The sequence below is a fragment of the Rutidosis leptorrhynchoides genome, chromosome 2 (assembly GCF_046630445.1).
Source record: "Rutidosis leptorrhynchoides isolate AG116_Rl617_1_P2 chromosome 2, CSIRO_AGI_Rlap_v1, whole genome shotgun sequence".
Lineage (NCBI taxonomy): Eukaryota > Viridiplantae > Streptophyta > Magnoliopsida > Asterales > Asteraceae > Rutidosis > Rutidosis leptorrhynchoides.
The window spans coordinates 99,467,090-99,494,181 of record NC_092334.1 but is presented as its reverse complement, the minus strand read 5'-3'; positions in this window follow the sequence as shown (position 1 = coordinate 99,494,181).

Here is a 27,092-nt window from a genome sequence, read left to right as displayed (position 1 = left end):
AAATATCATTATTATTACTATTTTAAATAAAATTATTATTTTTAAAAGTTAATATTAAAAAGTATCGTAAATATTAAAGTTATCATAATTAGAATTATCATTTTATCATAATATCTTTTTTTTAATAAATATAAATATTGATATTTTTATTAATAGAATAATAATAATCATTATTACAAAATAATACAACTTTTACTTATTATTATTATCAAGGTTATTTTATCAAATAAATATAATATAAATACCTTAATAGAATCTATCATAATATTTTTATAATATTAAATGAACTTTATAAATTTTACTACTTAAGATATAGAAAAGTATATTTTTATTTATTAATAAATAAATTATATTATTTACTCTATTTAATCTTTTAAAAATATTTAAAAATATAAAACGACGATATTTAAACTATATATTAATCATGTATAAATTTTGGAAATCATTTTGAGTCAAATTGACTTTTGTTGACTTTTGCATATTAGTCTCGAGCATTAGGATTGTGATACACTACGACTTGACCTAAATTGTTAGACAAATATTGACCAACATATAAATATATATATAATTAATCTAGGTTCGTGAATTCGAGGCCAACCTTGCACTTGTTCAATGACGTTATATGTATTTTTACTACGAAATACAGTATGGTGAGTTTCATTACTCCCTTTTTAAATGCTTTTGCAATATATATTTTTGGGACTGAGAATACATGCACTGCTTTTATAAATGTTTTACGAAATAGACACAAGTAATCGAAACCACATTATATGGTTGAATGATCGAAGTCGAATATGCCCCTTTTGCTTGGTAGCCTAAGAATTAGTAAACCAGTCTACTAATTGACGCGAATCCTAAAGATAGATCTATTGGGCCTAACGAACCCCATCCAAAGTACCGGATGCTTTAGTACTTCGATGTTGTTTTATCATGTCCGAAAGATTTCCCGAAATGATAGGGGATATTCTTATATGCATCTTGTTATTGTCGGTTACCAGGTGTTCAATCCATATGAATAATTTTTGTCTCTATGCATGGGACGTATATTTATGAGAACTGGAAATGAAATTCTTGTGGTCTATTAAAATGATGGAAATGAATGATTATGATAAACTAATGAACTCACCAACCTTTTGGTTGACACTTTAAAGCATGTTTATTCTCAGGTATAAAAGAAATCTTCCGCTGTGCATTAGCTCATTTTAAAGATATTACTTGGAATCATTCATGGCATATTTCAAAAGATGTTGCATTCAAGTCGTTGAGTTCAGTAAAGATTATGATTAAGTAAATGACAAATTAGATCATTTATAGATGGATATTACGAAATGGTATGTATGCCTGTCAACTTTTGATGTAATAAAAGATTGTCTTTTAAAACGAATGCAATGTTTGTAAAATATATCATATAGAGGTCAAATACCTCGCGATGTAATCATATGTTATTGTATTAGTTCTTATGGATTAGGAAGGGTCTTTAAAAAGGTGGCATGTCACTCAAATTAAACAACGTGAGATTAAGATAGAATAGAAATTAGATATGAATAGAAGAGTTCGAGTATAAATGCACAAATAGTCAAGTAATTCCTACTTCAAGTCTATATGCTGGTTGTAGTCTAGACTCACTAATGTACCCTATGACTCGTGGTCGGCACCAATGAACTCTAAATCCCTACAACCAATGCTCTGATACCATCTGTAGCGACCCGAAAAAATCGTCATTGACGACGCCGTTGTAGTGACCCGAACTTTTCCATGTTTATATATATTAATTGAGATTGATATTTACATGATTAAATGTTTCCAACATGTTAAGCAATCAAACTTGTTAAGACTTGATTAATTGAAATAGGTTTCATATAGACAATTGACCACCCAAGTTGACCGGTGATTCACGAACGTTAAAACTTGTAAAAACTATATGATGACATATATATGGTTATATATATAGTTAACATGATATTATGATAAGTAAACATATCATTAATTATATTAACAATGAACTACATATGTAAAAACAAGACTACTAACTTAATGATTTTGAAACGAGACATATATGTAACGATTATCGATGTAACGACTAACGATGACTTAACGACTCAGTTAAAATGTATATACATGTAGTGTTTTAATATGTATTCATACACTTTTGAAAGACTTCAAGACACTTATCAAAATACTTCTACTTAATAAAAATGCTTACAATTACATCCTCGTTCAGTTTCATCAACAATTCTACTCGTATGCACCCGTATTCGTACTCGTATAATACACAGCTTTTAGATGTATGTACTATTGGTATATACACTCCAATGATCAGCTCTTAGCAGCCCATGTGAGTCACCTAACACATGTGGGAACCATCATTTGGCAACTAGCATGAAATATCTCATAAAATTACAAAAATATGAGTAATCATTCATGACTTATTTACATGAAAACAAAATAACATATCCTTTATATCTAATCCATACACCAACGACCAAAAACACCTACAAACACTTTCATTCTTCAATTTTATTCATCTAATTGATCTCTCTCAAGTTCTATCTTCAAGTTCTAAGTGTTCTTCATAAATTCCAAAAGTTCTAGTTTCATAAAATCAAGAATACTTTCAAGTTTGCTAGCTCACTTCCAATCTTGTAAGGTGATCATCCAACCTCAAGAAATCTTTGTTTATTACAGTAGGTTATCATTCTAATACAAGGTAATAATCATATTCAAACTTTGGTTCAATTTCTATAACTATAACAATCTTATTTTAAGTGATGATCTTACTTGAACTTGTTTTCGTGTCATGATTCTGCTTCAAGAACTTCGAGCCATCCAAGGATCCATTGAAGCTAGATCCATTTTTCTCTTTTCTAGTAGGTTTATCCAAGGAACTTAAGGTAGTAATGATGTTCATAACATCATTCGATTCATACATATAAAGCTATCTTATTCGAAGGTTTAAACTTGTAATCACTAGAACATAGTTTAGTTAATTCTAAACTTGTTCGCAAACAAAAGTTAATCCTTTTAACTTGACTTTTAAAATAAACTAAACACATGTTCTATATCTATATGATATGCTAACTTAATGATTTAAAACCTGGAAACACGAAAAACACCGTAAAACCGGATTTACGCCGTCGTAGTAACACCGCGGGCTGTTTTGGGTTAGTTAATTAAAAACTATGATAAACTTTGATTTAAAAGTTGTTATTCTGAGAAAATGATTTTTATTATGATCATGAAACTATATCTAAAAATTATGGTTAAACTCAAAGTGGAAGTATGTTTTCTAAAATGGTCATCTAGACGTCGTTCTTTCGACTGAAATGACTACCTTTACAAAAATGACTTGTAACTTATTTTTCCGACTATAAACCTATACTTTTCTGTTTAGATTCATAAAATAGAGTTCAATATGAAACCATAGTAATTTGATTCACTCAAAACGGATTTAAAATGAAGAAGTTATGGGTAAAACAAGATTGGATAATTTTTCTCATTTTAGCTACGTGAAAATTGGTAACAAATCTATTCTAACCATAACTTAATCAACTTGTATTTTATATTATGTAATCTTGAGATACCATAGACACGTATACAATGTTTTGACCTATCATGTCGACACATCTATATATATTTCGGAACAACCATAGACACTCTATATGTGAATGTTGGAGTTAGCTATACAGGGTTGAGGTTGATTCCAAAATATATATAGTTTGAGTTGTGATCAATACTGAGATACGTATACACTGGGTCGTGGATTGATTCAAGATAATATTTATCGATTTATTTCTGTACATCTAACTGTGGACAACTAGTTATAGGTTACTAACGAGGACAGCTGGCTTAATAAACTTAAAACATCAAAATATATTAAAAGTGTTGTAAATATATTTTGAACATACTTTGATATATATATGTATATATTGTTATAGGTTCGTGAATCAACCAGTGGCCAAGTCTTACTTCCCGACGAAGTAAAAATCTATGAAAGTGAGTTATAGTCCCACTTTTAAAATCTAATATTTTTGGAATGAGAATACATGCAGGTTTTATAAATGATTTACAAAATAGACACAAGTACGTGAAACTACATTCTATGGTTGAATTATCGAAATCGAATATGCCCCTTTTTATTAAGTCTGGTAATCTAAGAATTAGGGAACAGACACCCTAATTGACGCGAATCCTAAAGATAGATCTATTGGGCTTAACAAACCCCATCCAAAGTACCGGATGCTTTAGTACTTCGAAATTTATATCATATCCGAAGGGTGTCCCGGAATGATGGGGATATTCTTATATATGCATCTTGTTAATGTCGGTTACCAGGTGTTCACCATATGAATGATTTTTATCTCTATGTATGGGATGTGTATTGAAATATGAAATCTTGTGGTCTATTATTATGATTTGATATATATAGGTTAAACCTATAACTCACCAACATTTTTGTTGACGTTTTAAGCATGTTTATTCTCAGGTGATTATTAAGAGCTTCCGCTGTCGCATACTTAAATAAGGACGAGATTTGGAGTCCATGCTTGTATGATATTGTGTAAAAACTGCATTCAAGAAACTTATTTTGTTGTAACATATTTGTATTGTAAACCATTATGTAATGGTCGTGTGTAAACAGGATATTTTAGATTATCATTATTTGATAATCTACGTAAAGTTTTTTAAACCTTTATTGATGAAATAAAGGTTATGGTTTGTTTTAAAATGAATGCAGTCTTTGAAAAACGTCTCATATAGAGGTCAAAACCTCGCAACGAAATCAATTAATATGGAACGTTTTTAATCAATAAGAACGGGACATTTCAGTTGGTATCCGAGCGTTGGTCTTAGAGAACCAGAATTTTGCATTAGTGTGTCTTATCGAGTTTGTTAGGATGCATTAGTGAGTCTGGACTTCGACCGTGTTTACTTGAAAAATGATTGCTTAACAAATTTTGTTGGAAACTAAATATTTTTAACATGTGAATATTATGTGATATATTAATCTCTTAACGCGTTTGATATTATGTGATAGATGTCTACCTCTAGAACAAGTCCCATTGACTCACCTAATAATAATGAAGAGTCAAATGTAAATTGGAATGATTCGTGGACTGATTCACAAGTTCCCGAAGAGGAACCGGAAGAAGAGTCGGAACCAGAAGAAGAATCGGAACCGGATGAAGAAATAGAACTGGTGGGGAAAATAATAAAACGGTTAAGTAAAAGAAAATCCTCAACCAACCGACCAAGGTTAATTATGGTCAATGGTGTTTCCGCTAAGGAAGCAAAATATTGGGAGGATTACCAATTCTCCGATGAATCGGATTCTGACGAGAATTCCGATGATGTTATAGAAATTACCCCAACTGAATTTAAAAAGGCAAAAGAAAATAATAAGGGAAAGGGCATAAAAATAGAGAAATCTAATTCCAACCCCGATGAACTTTATATGTATCGTCAACCCCCGAAGTCCTTAAGTTGTAACAATGACCCGGGAACCTCTAAACCACCAGATTTTTCTAAACCAATGTGGAAAATAACGGCTCGTATTAGGGGAACATCATATATCCCTAGAAACTTGGCAAAACGAACCAAAACCGAAGAAGAAGAAACAAGCGAGTCGGAATAAGATAGTTGTATTCGTGTGGTGTAATATATGTAATATAGTGTGCTTATGCTTTATGATATATGTAAAAATTGCTTGTATTAATAAGTAATTTTTTTTTTATGAATCTAACTCTTGTCTATTTTACAGTATAAAAACACAAAATGGATAGACAACCCAATATTTTAAGAGACCTACCCGGAGACATGATTGATGAAATCTTGTCTAAAGTCGGTCAGAATTCTTCAGCACAACTATTTAAGGCGAGATCAGTTTGTAAGACATTCGAAGAACGTTCCAAGAATGCCTTGGTTTATAAAAGGCTTTCGTTCGAAAGATGGGGGATATCACATTGGGAAATCCATAAGTTACGATGTGTTTACTTTGACGCATATATTGCGGGGAACCCAAATGCTATTTTACGCAATGGGTTAAGAAATTATTTTGACTCAATATATCCGAATATTGGACTTCGTGATTTAGAAAAAGCGGCTAACATGCAACATAAAGAAGCATGTTATGCTTACGGATTAGTAATGTTCGCCTCTCACCAAAGTGAGAACAAGAACATCGGCCTACAACTATTAAACAAAACGTTCCCACAAGTGATGGAGTCGGTAATTAGGGTAAGAAATGAGGTTTTTAGATTGTTACGGGACTGTTGGACATTACGTAACCCTCGTCCCTTTGACGACGTTACAACACGCTGTCTTATCAACGGCCATAACGGTTATGTTCCACAAGACCAAGGATGGGAAGTAGTCCTAGTAAAACCAGAATGCATGACTTGTTTCTGGACGTATGAATTACGTGTCTTTATTGCCTTTGCTGAACGACTTGTGTACTAGCTAGAATTATCTTCACAACTATCTTGTATCAAAGTTATTGTGTGCTATATTTCATGCTTTATGTAAAATAAGCGGTATTGTAAGTTTGTAAAATATTGTATAAAAGTTTGAACGCGAAATATTATTATAATCAGTTTTTCATATAGAATTGTAGTAGTTGAATTGTATATTAGCTACTAAGTATGAACTTAACGGGTAGGTAATACCCGAATTTAAACTTATAAAATGCTAATATGAAGAAAAAGCTTTTATAAATAAGTTCATATTATGCTACGAAATACTATTAACTACTCTTAATATTCTGTATGATTAACTTGTTCCATTTGACTATTTTGAAGGAAATGGCACCGACTACTCGACACACCGTGAATATGAATGAAGAGGAATTCCGTACTTTTCTAGCTTCAAACATAGCCGCAGTACAGGCTGCGCTACATACCAACAATAACCTTGGATCTAGCAGTACAGGAAATCGTGTAGGATGCACCTACAAAGAATTCACTGCCTGCAAACCTTTGGAATTTGATGGAACCGAAGGACCGATCGGATTGAAACGGTGGACCGAGAAGGTCGAATCGGTGTTTGCCATAAGTAAGTGTACTGAAGAGGACAAAGTAAAGTACGCTACGCATACCTTCACAGGTTCTGCGTTAACATGGTGGAATACCTATCTAGAGCAAGTGGGACAAGATGATGCTTACGCACTACCGTGGTCAGCATTCAAGCACTTAATGAACGAGAAGTACCGTCCCATAACTGAGGTCAATAAGCTCAAGACAGAACTTAGAGGGTTACGAACCCAAGGATTTGATATTACCACGTACGAAAGACGATTCACAGAATTATGCCTATTGTGTCCGGGAGCGTTCGAAGATGAGGAAGAGAAGATCGACGCGTTTGTGAAAGGATTACCGGAAAGAATCCAAGAAGATATAAGTTCACACGAGCCCGCCTCCATACAACAGACATGTAGAATGGCTCACAAACTAGTGAACCAGATTGAAGAAAGAATTAAAGAACAGACTGCTAAAGAGGCCAATGTGAAGCAAGTCAAAAGAAAGTGGGAGGAAAACGGTGATAAGAATCACCAATACAACAACAACAGCAATTACAACAATAATCGCAACAATTATCCCAACAATCGCAATATCAATCGCAACTACAACAAACGGCCCAACAACAACAACAACAACAACAACAACAACAACAACAACAACAACAACAACAACAACAACAACAACAACAGCAACTACAACAATCATCCCAACAACAATAATAACCGCAACAACAACAACAATCAGAAGCAGCTATGCCAAAGGTGTGAAAAGTATCACTCGGGGTTCTGCACCAAATTTTGCAACAAGTGTAAAAGAAATGGTCATAGCGCGGCGAAGTGTGAGGTCTACGGACCAGGGGTTAATAGAACGAAAGGAACAAATGGTGTCGGAACGAGTAATGGCGGAGCAAGTAGTGTCGGAGCAAGTTATGCCAATGTAGTTTGTTATAAATGTGGAAAACTGGGCCACATTATTAGAAATTGCCCGAACCAGGAGAACACAAATGGACAAGGCTGCGGAAGAGTTTTCAATATTAATGCGGTAGAGGCACAGGAAGACCCGGAGCTTGTTACGGGTACGTTTCTTATTGACAATAAATCTGCTTACGTTTTATTTGATTCGGGTGCGGATAGAAGCTATATGAGTAGAGATTTTTGTGCTAAATTAAGTTGTCCATTCACGCCTTTGGATAGTAAATTTTTACTCGAATTAGCAAATGGTAAATTAATTTCAGCAGATAATATATGTCGGAATCGAGAAATTAAACTGGTTAGCGAAACATTTAAGATTGACTTGATACCAGTAGAGTTAGGGAGTTTTGATGTGATAATCGGTATGGACTGGTTGAAAGAAGTGAAAGCAGAGATCGTTTGTTACAAAAATGCAATTCGTATTATACGAGAAAAAGGAAAACCCTTAATGGTGTACGGAGAAAAGGGCAACACGAAGCTACATCTTATTAGTAATTTGAAGGCACAAAAACTAATAAGAAAAGGTTGCTATGCTGTTCTAGCACACGTCGAGAAAGTACAAACTGAAGAAAAGAGCATCAATGATGTTCCCGTCGCAAAAGAATTTCCCGATGTATTTCCGAAAGAATTACCGGGATTACCCCCACATCGATCCGTTGAATTTCAAATAGATCTTGTACCAGGAGCTGCACCAATAGCTCGTGCTCCTTACAGACTCGCACCCAGCGAGATGAAAGAACTGCAAAGCCAATTACAAGAACTTTTAGAGCGTGGTTTCATTCGACCAAGCACATCACCGTGGGGAGCTCCTGTTTTGTTTGTCAAGAAGAAAGATGGTACATTCAGGTTGTGTATCGACTACCGAGAGTTGAACAAACTTACCATCAAGAACCGCTACCCACTACCGAGAATCGACGACTTATTTGATCAACTACAAGGCTCGTCTGTTTATTCAAAGATTGACTTACGTTCCGGGTATCATCAAATGCGGGTGAAAGAAGATGATATTCCAAAGACTGCTTTCAGAACACGTTACGGTCATTACGAGTTTATGGTCATGCCGTTTGGTTTAACTAATGCACCAGCTGTGTTCATGGACCTTATGAACCGAGTGTGTGGACCATACCTTGACAAGTTTGTCATTGTTTTCATTGATGACATACTTATTTACTCAAAGAATGACCAAGAACACGGTGAACATTTGAGAAAGGTGTTAGAAGTATTGAGGAAGGAAGAATTGTACGCTAAGTTTTCAAAGTGTGCATTTTTGTTGTAAGAAGTTCAATTCCTCGGTCACATAGTGAACAAAGAAGGTATTAAGGTGTATCCGGCAAAGATAGAAACTGTTGAAAAGTGGGAAACCCCGAAAACTCCGAAACACATACGCCAGTTTTTAGGACTAGCTGGTTACTACAGAAGGTTCATCCAAGACTTTTCCAGAATAGCAAAACCCTTGACTGCATTAACCCATAAAGGGAAGAAATTTGAATGGAATGATGAACAAGAGAAAGCGTTTCAGTTATTGAAGAAAAAGCTAACTACGGCACCTATATTGTCATTGCCTGAAGGGAATGATGATTTTGTGATTTATTGTGACGCATCAAAGCAAGGTCTCGGTTGTGTATTAATGCAACGAACGAAGGTGATTGCTTATGCGTCTAGACAATTGAAGATTCGCGAACAAAATTATACGACGCATGATTTGGAATTAGGCGCGGTTGTTTTTGGATATAGTTTCATGTTCATAATAAAAATCATTTTCTAAAAATAACAACTTTTAAATCAAAGTTTATCATAGTTTTTAATTAACTAACCCAAAACAGCCCGCGGTGTTACTACGACGGCGTAAATCCGGTTTTACGGTGTTTTTCGTGTTTCCAGGTTTTAAATCATTAAGTTAGCATATCATATAGATATAGAACATGTGTTTAGTTGATTTTAAAAGTCAAGTTAGAAGGATTAACTTTTGTTTGCGAACAAGTTTAGAATTAACTAAACTATGTTCTAGTGATTACAAGTTTAAACCTTCGAATAAGATAGCTTTATATGTATGAATCGAATGATGTTATGAACATCATTACTACCTTAAGTTCCTTGGATAAACCTACTAGAAAAGATAAAAATGGATCTAGCTTCAATGGATCCTTGGATGGCTCGAAGTTCTTGAAGCAGAATCATGACACGAAAACAAGTTCAAGTAAGATCATCACTTAAAATAAGATTGTTATAGTTATAGAAATTGAACCAAAGTTTGAATATGATTATTACCTTGTATTAGAATGATAACCTACTGTAAGAAACAAAGATTTCTTGAGGTTGGATGATCACCTTACAAGATTGGAAGTGAGCTAGCAAACTTGAAAGTATTCTTGATTTTATGAAACTAGAACTTTTGGAATTTATGAAGAACACTTAGAACTTAAAGATAGAACTTGAGAGAGATCAATTAGATGAAGAAAATTGAAGAATGAAAGTGTTTGTAGGTGTTTTTGGTCGTTGGTGTATGGATTAGATATAAAGGATATGTTATTTTGTTTTCATGTAAATAAGTCATGAATGATTACTCATATTTTTGTAATTTTATGAGATATTTCATGCTAGTTGCCAAATGATGGTTCCCACATGTGTTAGGTGACTCACATGGGCTGCTAAGAGCTGATCATTGGAGTGTATATACCAATAGTACATACATCTAAAAGATGTGTATTATACGAGTACGAATACGGGTGCATACGAGTAGAATTGTTGATGAAACTGAACGAGGATGTAATTGTAAGCATTTTTGTTAAGTAGAAGTATTTTGATAAGTGTCTTGAAGTCTTTCAAAAGTGTATGAATAGATATTAAAACACTACATGTATATACATTTTAACTGAGTCGTTAAGTCATCGTTAGTCGTTATATGTAATTGTTGTTTTGAAACCTTTAGGTTAACGATCTTGTTAAATGTTGTTAACCCAATGTTTATAATATCAAAAGAGATTTTAAATTATTATATTATCATGATATTATGATGTACGAATATCTCTTAATATGATATATATACATTAAATGTCGTTACAACGATAATCGTTACATATATGTCTCGTTTCAAAATCATTAAGTTAGTAGTCTTGTTTTTACATATGTAGTTCATTGTTAATATAATTAATGATATGTTTACTTATCATAATATCATGTTAACTATATATATAACCATATATATGTCATCATATAGTTTTTACAAGTTTTAACGTTCGTGAATCACCGGTCAACTTGGGTGGTCAATTGTCTATATGAAACCTATTTCAATTAATCAAGTCTTAACAAGTTTGATTGCTTAACATGTTGGAAACATTTAATCATGTAAATATCAATCTCAATTAATATATATAAACATGGAAAAGTTCGGGTCACTACAGTACCTACCCGTTAAATAAATTTCGTCCCGAAATTTTAAGCTGTTGAAGGTGTTGACGAATCTTCTGGAAATAGATGCGGGTATTTCTTCTTCATCTGATCTTCATGCTCCCAGGTGAACTCGGGTCCTCTACGAGCATTCCATCGAACCTTAACAATTGGTATCTTGTTTTTCTTAAGTCTTTTAACCTCACGATCCATTATTTCGACGGGTTCTTCGATGAATTGAAGTTTTTCGTTGATTTGGATTTCATCTAACGGAATAGTGAGATCTTCTTTAGCAAAACATTTCTTCAAATTCGAGACGTGGAAAGTGTTATGTACAGCCGCGAGTTGTTGAGGTAACTCAAGTCGGTAAGCTACTGGTCCGACACGATCAATAATCTTGAATGGTCCAATATACCTTGGATTTAATTTCCCTCGTTTACCAAATCGAACAACGCCTTTCCAAGGTGCAACTTTAAGCATGACCATCTCTCCAATTTCAAATTCTATATCTTTTCTTTTAATGTCAGCATAGCTCTTTTGTCGACTTTGGGCGGTTTTCAACCGTTGTTGAATTTGGATGATCTTCTCGGTAGTTTCTTGTATAATCTCCGGACCCGTAATCTGTCTATCCCCCACTTCACTCCAACAAATCGGAGACCTGCACTTTCTACCATAAAGTGCTTCAAACGGCGCCATCTCAATGCTTGAATGGTAGCTGTTGTTGTAGGAAAATTCTGCTAACGGTAGATGTCGATCCCAACTGTTTCCGAAATCAATAACACATGCTCGTATCATGTCTTCAAGCGTTTGTATCGTCCTTTTGCTCTGCCCATCAGTTTGTGGATGATAGGCAGTACTCATGTCTAGACGAGTTCCTAATGCTTGCTGTAATGTCTGCCAGAATCTTGAAATAAATCTGCCATCCCTATCAGAGATAATAGAGATTGGTATTCCATGTCTGGAGACGACTTCCTTAAAATACAGTCGTGCTAACTTCTCCATCTTGTCATCTTCTCTAATTGGTAGGAAGTGTGCTGATTTGGTGAGACGATCAACTATTACCCAAATAGTATCAAAACCACTTGCAGTCCTTGGCAATTTAGTGATGAAATCCATGGTAATGTTTTCCCATTTCCATTCTCCTACGTATTTAGCACACTTCAAACATTCTCCCCTTTCAAAACTTCTCCTACGTATTTAGCAACATCGGCTTTCATACCCGGCCACCAAAAATGTTTCTTGAGATCCTTGTACATCTTCCCCGTTCCAGGATGTATTGAGTATCTGGTTTTATGAGCTTCTCTAAGTACCATTTCTCTCATATCTCCAAATTTTGGTACCCAAATTCTTTCAGCCCTATACCGGGTTCCGTCTTCCCGAATATTAAGATGCTTCTCCGATCCTTTGGGTATTTCATCCTTTAAATTTCCCTCTTTCAAAACTCCTTGTTGCGCCTCCTTTATTTGAGTAGTAAGGTTAATATGAATCATTATATTCATAGATTTTACTCGAATGGGTTCTCTGTCCTTTCTGCTCAAGGCGTCGGCTACCACATTTGCCTTCCCCGGGTGGTAACGAATCTCAAAGTCGTAATCATTCAACAATTCAATCCACCTACGCTGCCTCATATTCAGTTGTTTCTGATTAAATATGTGTTGAAGACTTTTGTGGTCGGTATATATAATACTTTTGACCCCATATAAGTAGTGCCTCCAAGTCTTTAATGCAAAAACAACCGCGCCTAATTCCAAATCATGCGTCGTATAATTTTGTTCGCGAATCTTCAATTGTCTAGACGCATAAGCAATCACCTTCGTTCGTTGCATTAATACACAACCGAGACCTTGCTTTGATGCGTCACAATAAATCACAAAATCATCATTCCCTTCAGGCAATGACAATATAGGTGCCGTAGTTAGCTTTTTCTTCAATAACTGAAACGCTTTCTCTTGTTCATCATTCCATTCAAATTTCTTCCCTTTATGGGTTAATGCAGTCAAGGGTTTTGCTATTCTGGAAAAGTCTTGGATGAACCTTCTGTAGTAACCAGCTAGTCCTAAAAACTGGCGTATGTGTTTCGGAGTTTTCGGGGTTTCCCACTTTTCAACAGTTTCTATCTTTGCCGGATACACCTTAATACCTTCTTTGTTCACTATGTGACCGAGGAATTGAACTTCTTACAACAAAAATGCACACTTTGAAAACTTAGCGTACAATTCTTCCTTCCTCAATACTTCTAACACCTTTCTCAAATGTTCACCGTGTTCTTGGTCATTCTTTGAGTAAATAAGTATGTCATCAATGAAAACAATGACAAACTTGTCAAGGTATGGTCCACACACTCGGTTCATAAGGTCCATGAACACAGCTGGTGCATTAGTTAAACCAAACGGCATGACCATAAACTCGTAATGACCGTAACGTGTTCTGAAAGCAGTCTTTGGAATATCATCTTCTTTCACCCGCATTTGATGATACCCGGAACGTAAGTCAATCTTTGAATAAACAGACGAGCCTTGTAGTTGATCAAATAAGTCGTCGATTCTCGGTAGTGGGTAGCGGTTCTTGATGGTAAGTTTGTTCAACTCTCGGTAGTCGATACACAACCTGAATGTACCATCTTTCTTCTTGACAAACAAAACAAGAGCTCCCCACGGTGATGTGCTTGGTCGAATGAAACCACGCTCTAAAAGTTCTTGTAATTGGCTTTGCAGTTCTTTCATCTCGCTGGGTGCGAGTCTGTAAGGAGCACGAGCTATTGGTGCAGCTCCTGGTACAAGATCTATTTGAAATTCAACGGATCGATGTGGGGGTAATCCCGGTAATTCTTTCGGAAATACATCGGGAAATTCTTTTGCGACGGGAACATCATTGATGCTCTTTTCTTCAGTTTGTACTTTCTCGACGTGTGCTAGAACAGCATAGCAACCTTTTCTTATTAGTTTTTGTGCCTTCAAATTACTAATAAGATGTAGCTTCGTGTTGCCCTTTTCTCCGTACACCATTAAGGGTTTTCCTTTTTCTCGTATAATACGAATTGCATTTTTGTAACAAACGATCTCTGCTTTCACTTCTTTTAACCAGTCCATACCGATTATCACATCAAAACTCCCTAACTCTACTGGTATCAAGTCAATCTTAAATGTTTCGCTAACCAGTTTAATTTCTCGATTCCGACATATATTATCTGCTGAAATTAATTTACCATTTGCTAATTCGAGTAAAAATTTACTATCCAAAGGCGTCAATGGACAACTTAATTTAGCACAAAAATCTCTACTCATATAGCTTCTATCCGCACCCGAATCAAATAAAACGTAAGCAGATTTATTGTCAATAAGAAACGTACCCGTAACAAGCTCCGGGTCTTCCTGTGCCTCTACCGTATTAATATTGAAAACTCTTCCGCGGCCTTGTCCATTTGTGTTCTCCTGGTTCGGGCAATTTCTAATAATGTGGCCCAGTTTTCCACATTTATAACAAACTACATTGGCATAACTTGCTCCGACACTACTTGCTCCGCCATTACTCGTTCCGACACCATTTGTTCCTTTCGTTCTATTAACCCCTGGTCCGTAGACCTCACACTTCGCCGCGCTATGACCATTTCTTTTACACTTGTTGCAAAATTTGGTGCAGAACCCCGAGTGATACTTTTCACACCTTTGGCATAGCTGCTTCTGATTGTTGTTGTTGTTGCGGTTATTATTGTTGTTGGGATGATTGTTGTAGTTGCTGTTGTTGTTGTTGTTGTTGTTGTTGTTATTGTTGTTGTTGTTGTTGTTGTTGTTGTTGTTGTTGTTGTTGTTGTTGTTGTTGTTGTTGTTGTTGTATTGGTGATTCTTATCACCGTTTTCCTCCCACTTTCTTTTGACTTGCTTCACATTGGCCTCTTCAGTAGTCTGTTCTTTAATTCTTTCTTCAATCTGGTTCACTAGTTTGTGAGCCATTCTACATGCCTGTTGTATGGAGGCGGGCTCGTGTGAACTTATATCTTCTTGGATTCTTTCCGGTAATCCTTTCACAAACGCGTCGATCTTCTCTTCCTCATCTTCGAATGCTCCCGGACACAATAGGCACAATTCTGTGAATCGTCTTTCGTACGTGGTAATATCAAATCCTTGGGTTCGTAACCCTCTAAGTTCTGTCTTGAGCTTATTGACCTCAGTTCTGGGACGGTACTTCTCGTTCATTAAGTGCTTGAATGCTGACCACGGTAGTGCGTAAGCATCATCTTGTCCCACTTGCTCTAGATAGGTATTCCACCATGTTAACGCAGAACCTGTGAAGGTATGCGTAGCGTACTTTACTTTGTCCTCTTCAGTACACTTACTTATGGCAAACACCGATTCGACCTTCTCGGTCCACCGTTTCAATCCGATCGGTCCTTCGGTTCCATCAAATTCCAAAGGTTTGCAGGCAGTGAATTCTTTGTAGGTGCATCCTACACGATTTCCTGTACTGCTAGATCCAAGGTTATTGTTGGTATGTAGCGCAGCCTGTACTGCGGCTATGTTTGAAGCTAGAAAAGTACGGAATTCCTCTTCATTCATATTCACGGTGTGTCGAGTAGTCGGTGCCATTTCCTTCAAAATAGTCAAATGGAACAAGTTAATCATACAGAATATTAAGAGTAGTTAATAGTATTTTGTAGCATAATATGAACTTATTTATAAAAGCTTTTTCTTCATATTAGCATTTTATAAGTTTAAATTCGGGTAGTACCTACCCGTTAAATTCATACTTAGTAGCTAATATACAATTCAACTACTACAATTCTATATGAAAAACTGATTATAATAATATTTCGCGTTCAAACTTTTATACAATATTTTACAAACTTACAATACCGCTTATTTTACATAAAGCATGAAATATAGCACACAATAACTTTGATACAAGATAGTTGTGAAGATAATTCTAGCTAGTACACAAGTCGTTCAGCAAAGGTAATAAAGACACGTAATTCATACGTCCAGAAACAAGTCATGCATTCTGGTTTTACTAGGACTACTTCCCATCCTTGGTCTTGTGGAACATAACCGTTATGGCCGTTGATAAGACAGCGTGTTGTAACGTCATCAAAGGGACGAGGGTTACGTAATGTCCAACAGTCCCGTAACAATCTAAAAACCTCATTTCTTACCCTAATTACCGACTCCGTCACTTGTGGGAACGTTTTGTTTAATAGTTGTAGGCCGATGTTCTTGTTCTCACTTTGGTGAGAGGCGAACATTACTAATCCGTAAGCATAACATGCTTCTTTATGTTGCATGTTAGCCGCTTTTTCTAAATCACGAAGTCCAATATTCGGATATATTGAGTCAAAATAATTTCTTAACCCGTTGCGTAAAATAGCATTTGGGTTCCCCGCAATATATGCGTCAAAGTAAACACATCGTAACTTATGGGTTTCCCAATGTGATATCCCCCATCTTTCAAATGAAAGTCTCTTATAAACAAGGCATTCTTGAAACGTTCTTCGAATGTCTTACAAACTGATCTCGCCTTAAATAGTTGTGCCGAAGAATTCTGACCGACTCTAGACAAGATTTCATCAATCATGTCTCCGGGTAGGTCTCTTAAAATATTGGGTTGTCTATCCATTTTGTGTTTTTAAACTGTAAAATAGACAAGAGTTAGATTCATAAAAAAAATACTTATTAATACAAGCAATTTTTACATATATCATAAAGCATAAGCACACTATATTACATATATTACTCCACACGAATACAACTATCTTATTCCGACTCGCTCGTTTCTTCTTCTTCGGTTTTGGTTCGTTTTGCCAAGTTTCTAGGGATATATGATGTTCCCCTAATACTAACTGTCGTTTTCCACAACGGTTTAGAAAAACCTGGTGGTTTAGAGGTTCCCGGGTCATTGTTACAACTTAAGGACTTCGGGGGTTGACGATACATATAAAGTTCATCGGGGTTGGAATTAGATTTCTCTATTTTTATGCCCTTTCCCTTATTATTTTCTTTTGCCTTTTTAAATTCAGTTGGGGTAATTTCTATAACATCATCGGAATTCTCGTCGGAATCCGATTCATCGGTGAATTGGTAATCCTCCCAATATTTTGCTTCCTTGGCGGAAACACCATTGACCATAATTAACCTTGGTCGGTTGGTTGAGGATTTTCTTTTACTTAACCGTTTTATTATTTCCCCCACCGGTTCTATTTCTTCATCCGGTTCCGATTCTTCTTTCGGTTCCGACTCTTCTTCCGGTTCCTCTTCAGGAACTTGTGAATCAGTCCATGAATCATTCCAATTTACATTTGACTCTTCATTATTATTAGGTAAGTCAATGGGACTTGTTCTAGAGGTAGACATCTATCACATAATATCAAACGCGTTAAGAGATTAATATATCACATAATATTCACATGTTAAAAATATATAGTTTCCAACAAAATTTGTTAAGCAATCATTTTTCAAGTAAACACGGTCGAAGTCCAGACTCACTAATGCATCCTAACAAACTCGATAAGACACACTAATGCAAAATTCTGGTTCTCTAAGACCAACGCTCGGATACCAACTGAAATGTCCCGTTCTTATTGATTAAAAACGTTCCATATTAATTGATTTCGTTGCGAGGTTTTGACCTCTATATGAGACGTTTTTCAAAGACTGCATTCATTTTTAAAACAAACCATAACCTTTATTTCATAAATAAAGGTTTAAAAAGCTTTACGTAGATTATCAAATAATGATAATCTAAAATATCCTGTTTACACACGACCATTACATAATGGTTTACAATACAAATATGTTACATCGAAATCATTTTCTTGAATGCAGTTTTTACACAGTATCATACAAACATGGACTCCAAATCTTGTCCTTATTTTAGTATGCAACAGCGGAAGCTCTTAGTATTCACCTGAGAATAAACATGCTTTAAACGTCAACAAAAAATGTTGGTGAGTTATAGGTTTAACCTATATATATCAAATCGTAACAATAGACCACAAGATTTCATATTTCAATATAAATCCCATACATAGAGATAAAAAAATCATTCATATGGTGAACACCTGGTAACCGACATTAACAAGATGCATATATAAGAATATCCCCATCATTCCGGGACACCCTTCGGATATGATATAAATTTCGAAGTACTAAAGCATCCGGTACTTTGGATGGGGCTTGTTGGGCCCGATAGATCTATCTTTAGGATTCGCGTCAATTAGGGTGTCTGTTCCCTAATTCTTAGATTACCAGACTTAATAAAAAGGGGCATATTCGATTTCGATAATTCAACCATAGAATGTAGTTTCACGTACTTGTGTCTATTTTGTAAATCATTTATAAAACCTGCATGTATTCTCATCCCAAAAATATTAGATTTTAAAACTGGGACTATAACTCACTTTCACAGATTTTTACTTCGTCGGGAAGTAAGACTTGGCCACTGGTTGATTCACGAACCTATAACAATATATACATATATATCAAAGTATGTTCAAAATATATTTACAACACTTTTAATATATTTTGATGTTTTAAGTTTATTAAGTCAGCTGTCCTCGTTAGTAACCTATAACTAGTTGTCCACAGTTAGATGTACAGAAATAAATCGATAAATATTATCTTGAATCAATCCACGACCCAGTGTATACGTATCTCAGTATTGATCACAACTCAAACTATATATATTTTGGAATCAACCTCAACCCTGTATAGCTAACTCCAACATTCACATATAGAGTGTCTATGGTTGTTCCGAAATATATATAGATGTGTCGACATGATAGGTCAAAACATTGTATACGTGTCTATGGTATCTCAAGATTACATAATATAAAATACAAGTTGATTAAGTTATGGTTAGAATAGATTTGTTACCAATTTTCACGTAGCTAAAATGAGAAAAATTATCCAATCTTGTTTTACCCATAACTTCTTCATTTTAAATCCGTTTTGAGTGAATCAAATTGCTATGGTTTCATATTGAACTCTATTTTATGAATCTAAATAGAAAAGTATAGGTTTATAGTCGGAAAAATAAGTTACAGGTCGTTTTTGTAAAGGTAGTCATTTCAGTCGAAAGAACGACGTCTAGATGACCATTTTAGAAAACATACTTCCACTTTGAGTTTAACCATAATTTTTGGATATAGTTTCATGTTCATAATAAAAATCATTTTCTCAGAATAACAACTTTTAAATCAAAGTTTATCATAGTTTTTAATTAACTAACCCAAAACAGCCCGCGGTGTTACTACGACGGCGTAAATCCGGTTTTACGGTGTTTTTCGTGTTTCCAGGTTTTAAATCATTAAGTTAGCATATCATATAGATATAGAACATGTGTTTAGTTGATTTTAAAAGTCAAGTTAGAAGGATTAACTTTTGTTTGCGAACAAGTTTAGAATTAACTAAACTATGTTCTAGTGATTACAAGTTTAAACCTTCGAATAAGATAGCTTTATATGTATGAATCGAATGATGTTATGAACATCATTACTACCTTAAGTTCCTTGGATAAACCTACTGGAAAAGAGAAAAATGGATCTAGCTTCAATGGATCCTTGGATGGCTCGAAGTTCTTGAAGCAGAATCATGACACGAAAACAAGTTCAAGTAAGATCATCACTTAAAATAAGATTGTTATAGTTATAGAAATTGAACCAAAGTTTGAATATGATTATTACCTTGTATTAGAATGATAACCTACTGTAAGAAACAAAGATTTCTTGAGGTTGGATGATCACCTTACAAGATTGGAAGTGAGCTAGCAAACTTGAAAGTATTCTTGATTTTATGAAACTAGAACTTTTGGAATTTATGAAGAACACTTAGAACTTGAAGATAGAACTTGAGAGAGATCAATTAGATGAAGAAAATTGAAGAATGAAAGTGTTTGTAGGTGTTTTTGGTCGTTGGTGTATGGATTAGATATAAAGGATATGTTATTTTGTTTTCATGTAAATAAGTCATGAATGATTACTCATATTTTTGTAATTTTATGAGATATTTCATGCTAGTTGCCAAATGATGGTTCCCACATGTGTTAGGTGACTCACATGGGCTGCTAAGAGCTGATCATTGGAGTGTATATACTAATAGTACATACATCTAAAAGCTGTGTATTATACGAGTACGAATACGGGTGCATACGAGTAGAATTGTTGATGAAACTGAATGAGGATGTAATTGTAAGCATTTTTTTTAAGTAGAAGTATTTTGATAAGTGTCTTGAAGTCTTTAATATATATAAACATGGAAAATGTTGGTGTTTCTTATATTAATGTTGATTTCTTACAGTAGGTTATCATTCTAATACAAGGTAATAATCATATTCAAACTTTGGTTCAATTTCTATAACTATAACAATCTTATTTCAAGTGATGATCTTACTTGAACTTGTTTTCGTGTCATGATTCTGCTTCAAGAACTTCGAGCCATCCAAGGATCCGTTGAAGCTAGATCCATTTTTCTCTTTTCCAGTAGGTTTATCCAAGGAACTTAAGGTAGTAATGATGTTCATAACATCATTCGATTCATACATATAAAGCTATCTTATTCGAAGGTTTAAACTTGTAATCACTAGAACATAGTTTAGTTAATTCTAAACTTGTTCGCAAACAAAAGTTAATCCTTCTAACTTGACTTTTAAAATCAACTAAACACATGTTCTATATCTATATGATATGCTAACTTAATGATTTAAAACCTGGAAACACGAAAAACACCGTAAAACCGAATTTACGCCGTCGTAGTAACACCGCGGGCTGTTTTGGGTTAGTTAATTAAAAACTATGATAAACTTTGATTTAAAAGTTGTTATTTTGAGAAAATGATTTTTATTATGAACATGAAACTATATCCAAAAATTATGGTTAAACTCAAAGTGGAAGTATGTTTTCTAAAATGGTCATCTAGACGTCGTTCTTTCGACTGAAATGACTACTTTTACAAAAACGACTTGTAACTTATTTTTACGACTATAAGCCTATACTTTTCTGTTTAGATTCATAAAATAGAGTTCAATATGAAACCTTCGCAATTTGATTCACTCAAAACGGATTTAAAATGAAGAAGTTATGGGTAAAACAAGATTGGATAATTTTTCTCATTTTAGCTACGTGAAAATTGGTAACAAATCTATTCCAACCATAACTTAATCAACTTGTATTGTATATTATGTAATCTTGAGATACCATAGACACGTATACAATGTTTCGACCTATCATGTCGACACATCTATATATATTTCGGAACAACCATAGACACTCTATATGTGAATGTTGGAGTTAGCTATACAGGGTTGAGGTTGATTCCAAAATATATATAGTTTGAGTTGTGATCAATACTGAGATACGTATACACTGGGTCGTGGATTGATTCAAGATAATATTTATCGATTTATTTCTGTACATCTAACTGTGGACAACTAGTTGTAGGTTACTAACGAGGACAGCTGACTTAATAAACTTAAAACATCAAAATATATTAAAAGTGTTGTAAATATATTTTGAACATACTTTGATATATATGTATATATTGTTATAGGTTCGTGAATCAACCAGTGGCCAAGTCTTACTTCCCGACGAAGTAAAAATCTGTGAAAGTGAGTTATAGTCCCACTTTTAAAATCTAATATTTTTGGGATGAGAATACATGCAGGTTTTATAAATGATTTACAAAATAGACACAAGTACGTGAAACTACATTCTATGGTTGAATTATCGAAATCGAATATGCCCCTTTTTATTAAGTCTGGTAATCTAAGAATTAGGGAACAGACACCCTAATTGACGCGAATCCTAAAGATAGATCTATCGGGCCCAACAAGCCCCATCCAAAGTACCGGATGCTTTAGTACTTCGAAATTTATATCATATCCGAAGGGTGTCCCGGAATGATGGGGATATTCTTATATATGCATCTTGTTAATGTCGGTTACCAGGTGTTCACCATATGAATGATTTTTTATCTCTATGTATGGGATTTATATTGAAATATGAAATCTTGTGGTCTATTGTTACGATTTGATATATATAGGTTAAACCTATAACTCACCAACATTTTTTGTTGACGTTTAAAGCATGTTTATTCTCAGGTGAATACTAAGAGTTTCCGCTGTTGCATACTAAAATAAGGACAAGATTTGGAGTCCATGTTTGTATGATACTGTGTAAAAACTGCATTCAAGAAAATGATTTCGATGTAACATATTTGTATTGTAAACCATTATGTAATGGTCGTGTGTAAACAGGATATTTTAGATTATCATTATTTGATAATCTACGTAAAGTTTTTTAAACCTTCTTAGTATTCACCTGAGAATAAACATGCTTTAAACGTCAACAAAAAATATTGGTGAGTTATAGGTTTAACCTATATATATCAAATCGTAACAATAGACCACAAGATTTCATATTTCAATATAAATCCCATACATAGAGATAAAAAATCATTCATATGGTGAACACCTGGTAACCGACATTAACAAGATGCATATATAAGAATATCCCCATCATTTCGGGACACCCTTCGGATATGATATAAATTTCGAAGTACTAAAGCATCCGGTACTTTGGATGGGGCTTGTTGGGCCCGATAGATCTATCTTTAGGATTCGCGTCAATTAGGGTGTCTGTTCCCTAATTCTTAGATTACCAGACTTAATAAAAAGGGGCATATTCGATTTCGATAATTCAACCATAGAATGTAGTTTCACGTACTTGTGTCTATTTTGTAAATCATTTATAAAACCTGCATGTATTCTCATCCCAAAAATATTAGATTTTAAAAGTGGGACTATAACTCACTTTCACAGATTTTTACTTCGTCGGGAAGTAAGACTTGGCCACTGGTTGATTCACGAACCTATAACAATATATACATATATATCAAAGTATGTTCAAAATATATTTACAACACTTTTAATATATTTTGATGTTTTAAGTTTATTAAGTCAGCTGTCCTCGTTAGTAACCTATAACTAGTTGTCCACAGTTAGATGTACAGAAATAAATCGATAAATATTATCTTGAATCAATCCACGACCCAGTGTATACGTATCTCAGTATTGATCACAACTCAAACTATATATATTTTGGAATCAACCTCAACCCTGTATAGCTAACTCCAACATTCACATATAGAGTGTCTATGGTTGTTCCGAAATATATATAGATGTGTCGACATGATAGGTCGAAACATTGTATACGTGTCTATGGTATCTCAAGATTACATAATATAAAATACAAGTTGATTAAGTTATGGTTAGAATAGATTTGTTACCAATTTTCACGTAGCTAAAATGAGAAAAATTATCCAATCTTGTTTTACCCATAACTTCTTCATTTTAAATCCGTTTTGAGTGAATCAAATTGCTATGGTTTCATATTGAACTCTATTTTATGAATCTAAATAGAAAAGTATAGGTTTATAGTCGGAAAAATAAGTTACAAGTCGTTTTTGTAAAGGTAGTCATTTCAGTCGAAAGAACGACGTCTAGATGACCATTTTAGAAAACATACTTCCACTTTGAGTTTAACCATAATTTTTGGATATAGTTTCATGTTCATAATAAAAATCATTTTCTCAGAATAACAACTTTTAAATCAAAGTTTATCATAGTTTTTAATTAACTAACCCAAAACAGCCCGCGGTGTTACTACGACGGCGTAAATCCGGTTTTATGGTGTTTTTCGTGTTTCCAGGTTTTAAATCATTAAGTTAGCATATCATATAGATATAGAACATGTGTTTAGTTGATTTTAAAAGTCAAGTTAGAAGGATTAACTTTTGTTTGCGAACAAGTTTAGAATTAACTAAACTATGTTCTAGTGATTACAAGTTTAAACCTTCGAATAAGATAGCTTTATATGTATGAATCGAATGATGTTATGAACATCATTACTACCTTAAGTTCCTTGGATAAACCTACTGGAAAAGAGGAAAATGGATCTAGCTTCAACGGATCCTTGGATGGCTCGAAGTTCTTGAAGCAGAATCATGACACGAAAACAAGTTCAAGTAAGATCATCACTTGAAATAAGATTGTTATAGTTATAGAAATTGAACCAAAGTTTGAATATGATTATTACCTTGTATTAGAATGATAACCTACTGTAAGAAACAAAGATTTCTTGAGGTTGGATGATCACCTTACAAGATTGGAAGTGAGCTAGCAAACTTGAAAGTATTCTTGATTTTATGTAACTAGAACTTGTAAAATATATGAAGAACACTTAGAACTTGAAGATAGAACTTGAGAGAGATTAATTAGATGAAGAAAATTGAAGAATGAAAGTGTTTGTAGGTGTTTTTGGTCGTTGGTGTATGGATTAGATATAAAGGATATGTAATTTTGTTTTCATGTAAATAAGTCATGAATGATTACTCATATTTTTGTAATTTTATGAGATATTTCATGCTAGTTGCCAAATGATGGTTCCCACATGTGTTAGGTGACTCACATGGGCTGCTAAGAGCTGATCATTGGAGTGTATATACCAATAGTACATACATCTAAAAGCTGTGTATTGTACGAGTACGAATACGGGTGTATACGAGTAGAATTGTTGATGAAACTGAACGAGGATGTAATTGTAAGCATTTTTGTTAAGTAGAAGTATTTTGATAAGTGTCTTGAAGTCTTTCAAAAGTGTATGAATACATATTAAAACACTACATGTATATACATTTTAACTGAGTCGTTAAGTCATCGTTAGCCGTTACATGTAAGTGTTGTTTTGAAACCTTTAGGTTAACGATCTTGTTAAATGTTGTTAATCCAATGTTTATAATATCAAATGAGATTTTAAATTATTATATTATCATGATATTATGATGTACGAATATCTCTTAATATGATATATATACATTAAATGTTGTTACAACGATAATCGTTACATATATGTCTCGTTTAAAAATCATTAAGTTAGTAGTCTTGTTTTTACATATGTAGTTCATTGTTAATATACTTAATGATATGTTTACTTATCATAGTATCATGTTAACTATACATATATCCATATATATGTCATCATATAGTTTTTACAAGTTTTAACGTTCGTGAATCATCGGTCAACTTGGGTGGTCAATTGTCTATATGAAACATATTTCAATTAATCAAGTCTTAACAAGTTTGATTGCTTAGCATGTTGGAAACATTTAATCATGTAAATATAAATCTCAATTAATATATATAAACATGGAAAAGTTCGGGTCACTACAGTACCTACCCGTTAAATAAATTTCGTCCCGAAATTTTAAGCTGTTGAAGGTGTTGACGAATCTTCTGGAAATAGATGCGGGTATTTCTTCTTCATCTGATCTTCACACTCCCAGGTGAACTCGGGTCCTCTACGAGCATTCCATCGAACCTTAACAATTGGTATCTTGTTTTGCTTAAGTCTTTTAACCTCACGATCCATTATTTCGACGGGTTCTTCGATGAATTGAAGTTTTTCGTTGATTTGGATTTCATCTAACGAAATTGTGAGATCTTCTTTAGCAAAACATTTCTTCAAATTCGAGACGTGGAAAGTGTTATGTACAGCCGCGAGTTGTTGAGGTAACTCAAGTCGGTAAGCTACTGGTCCGACACGATCAATAATCTTGAATGGTCCAATATACCTTGGATTTAATTTCCCTCGTTTACCAAATCGAACAACGCCTTTCCAAGGTGCAACTTTAAGCATGACCATCTCTCCAATTTCAAATTCTATATCTTTTCTTTTAATGTCAGCATAGCTCTTTTGTCGACTTTGGGCGGTTTTCAACCGTTGTTGAATTTGGATGATCTTCTCGGTAGTTTCTTGTATAATCTCCGGACCCGTAATCTGTCTATCCCCCACTTCACTCCAACAAATCGGAGACCTGCACTTTCTACCATAAAGTGCTTCAAACGGCGCCATCTCAATGCTTGAATGGTAGCTGTTGTTGTAGGAAAATTCTGCTAACGGTAGATGTCGATCCCAACTGTTTCCGAAATCAATAACACATGCTCGTAGCATGTCTTCAAGCGTTTGTATCGTCCTTTCGCTCTGCCCATCAGTTTGTGGATGATAGGCAGTACTCATGTCTAGACGAGTTCCTAATGCTTGCTGTAATGTCTGCCAGAATCTTGAAATAAATCTGCCATCCCTATCAGAGATAATAGAGATTGGTATTCCATGTCTGTAGACGACTTCCTTCAAATACAGTTGTGCTAACTTCTCCATCTTGTCATCTTCTCTAATTGGCAGGAAGTGTGCTGATTTGGTGAGATGATCAACTATTACCCAAATAGTATCAAAACCACTTGCAGTCCTTGGCAATTTAGTGATGAAATCCATGGTAATGTTTTCCCATTTCCATTCCGGGATTTCGGGTTGTTGAAGTAGACCTGATGGTTTTTGATGCTCAGCTTTGACCTTAGAACACGTCAAACATTCTCCTACGTATTTAGCAACATCGGCTTTCATACCCGGCCACCAAAAATGTTTCTTGAGATCCTTGTACATCTTCCCCGTTCCAGGATGTATTGAGTATCTGGTTTTATGAGCTTCTCTAAGTACCATTTCTCTCATATCTCCAAATTTTGGTACCCAAATTCTTTCAGCCCTATACCGGGTTCCGTCTTCCCGAATATTAAGATGCTTCTCCGATCCTTTGGGTATTTCATCCTTTAAATTTCCCTCTTTCAAAACTCCTTGTTGCGCCTCCTTTATTTGAGTAGTAAGGTTAGTGTGAATCATTATTTT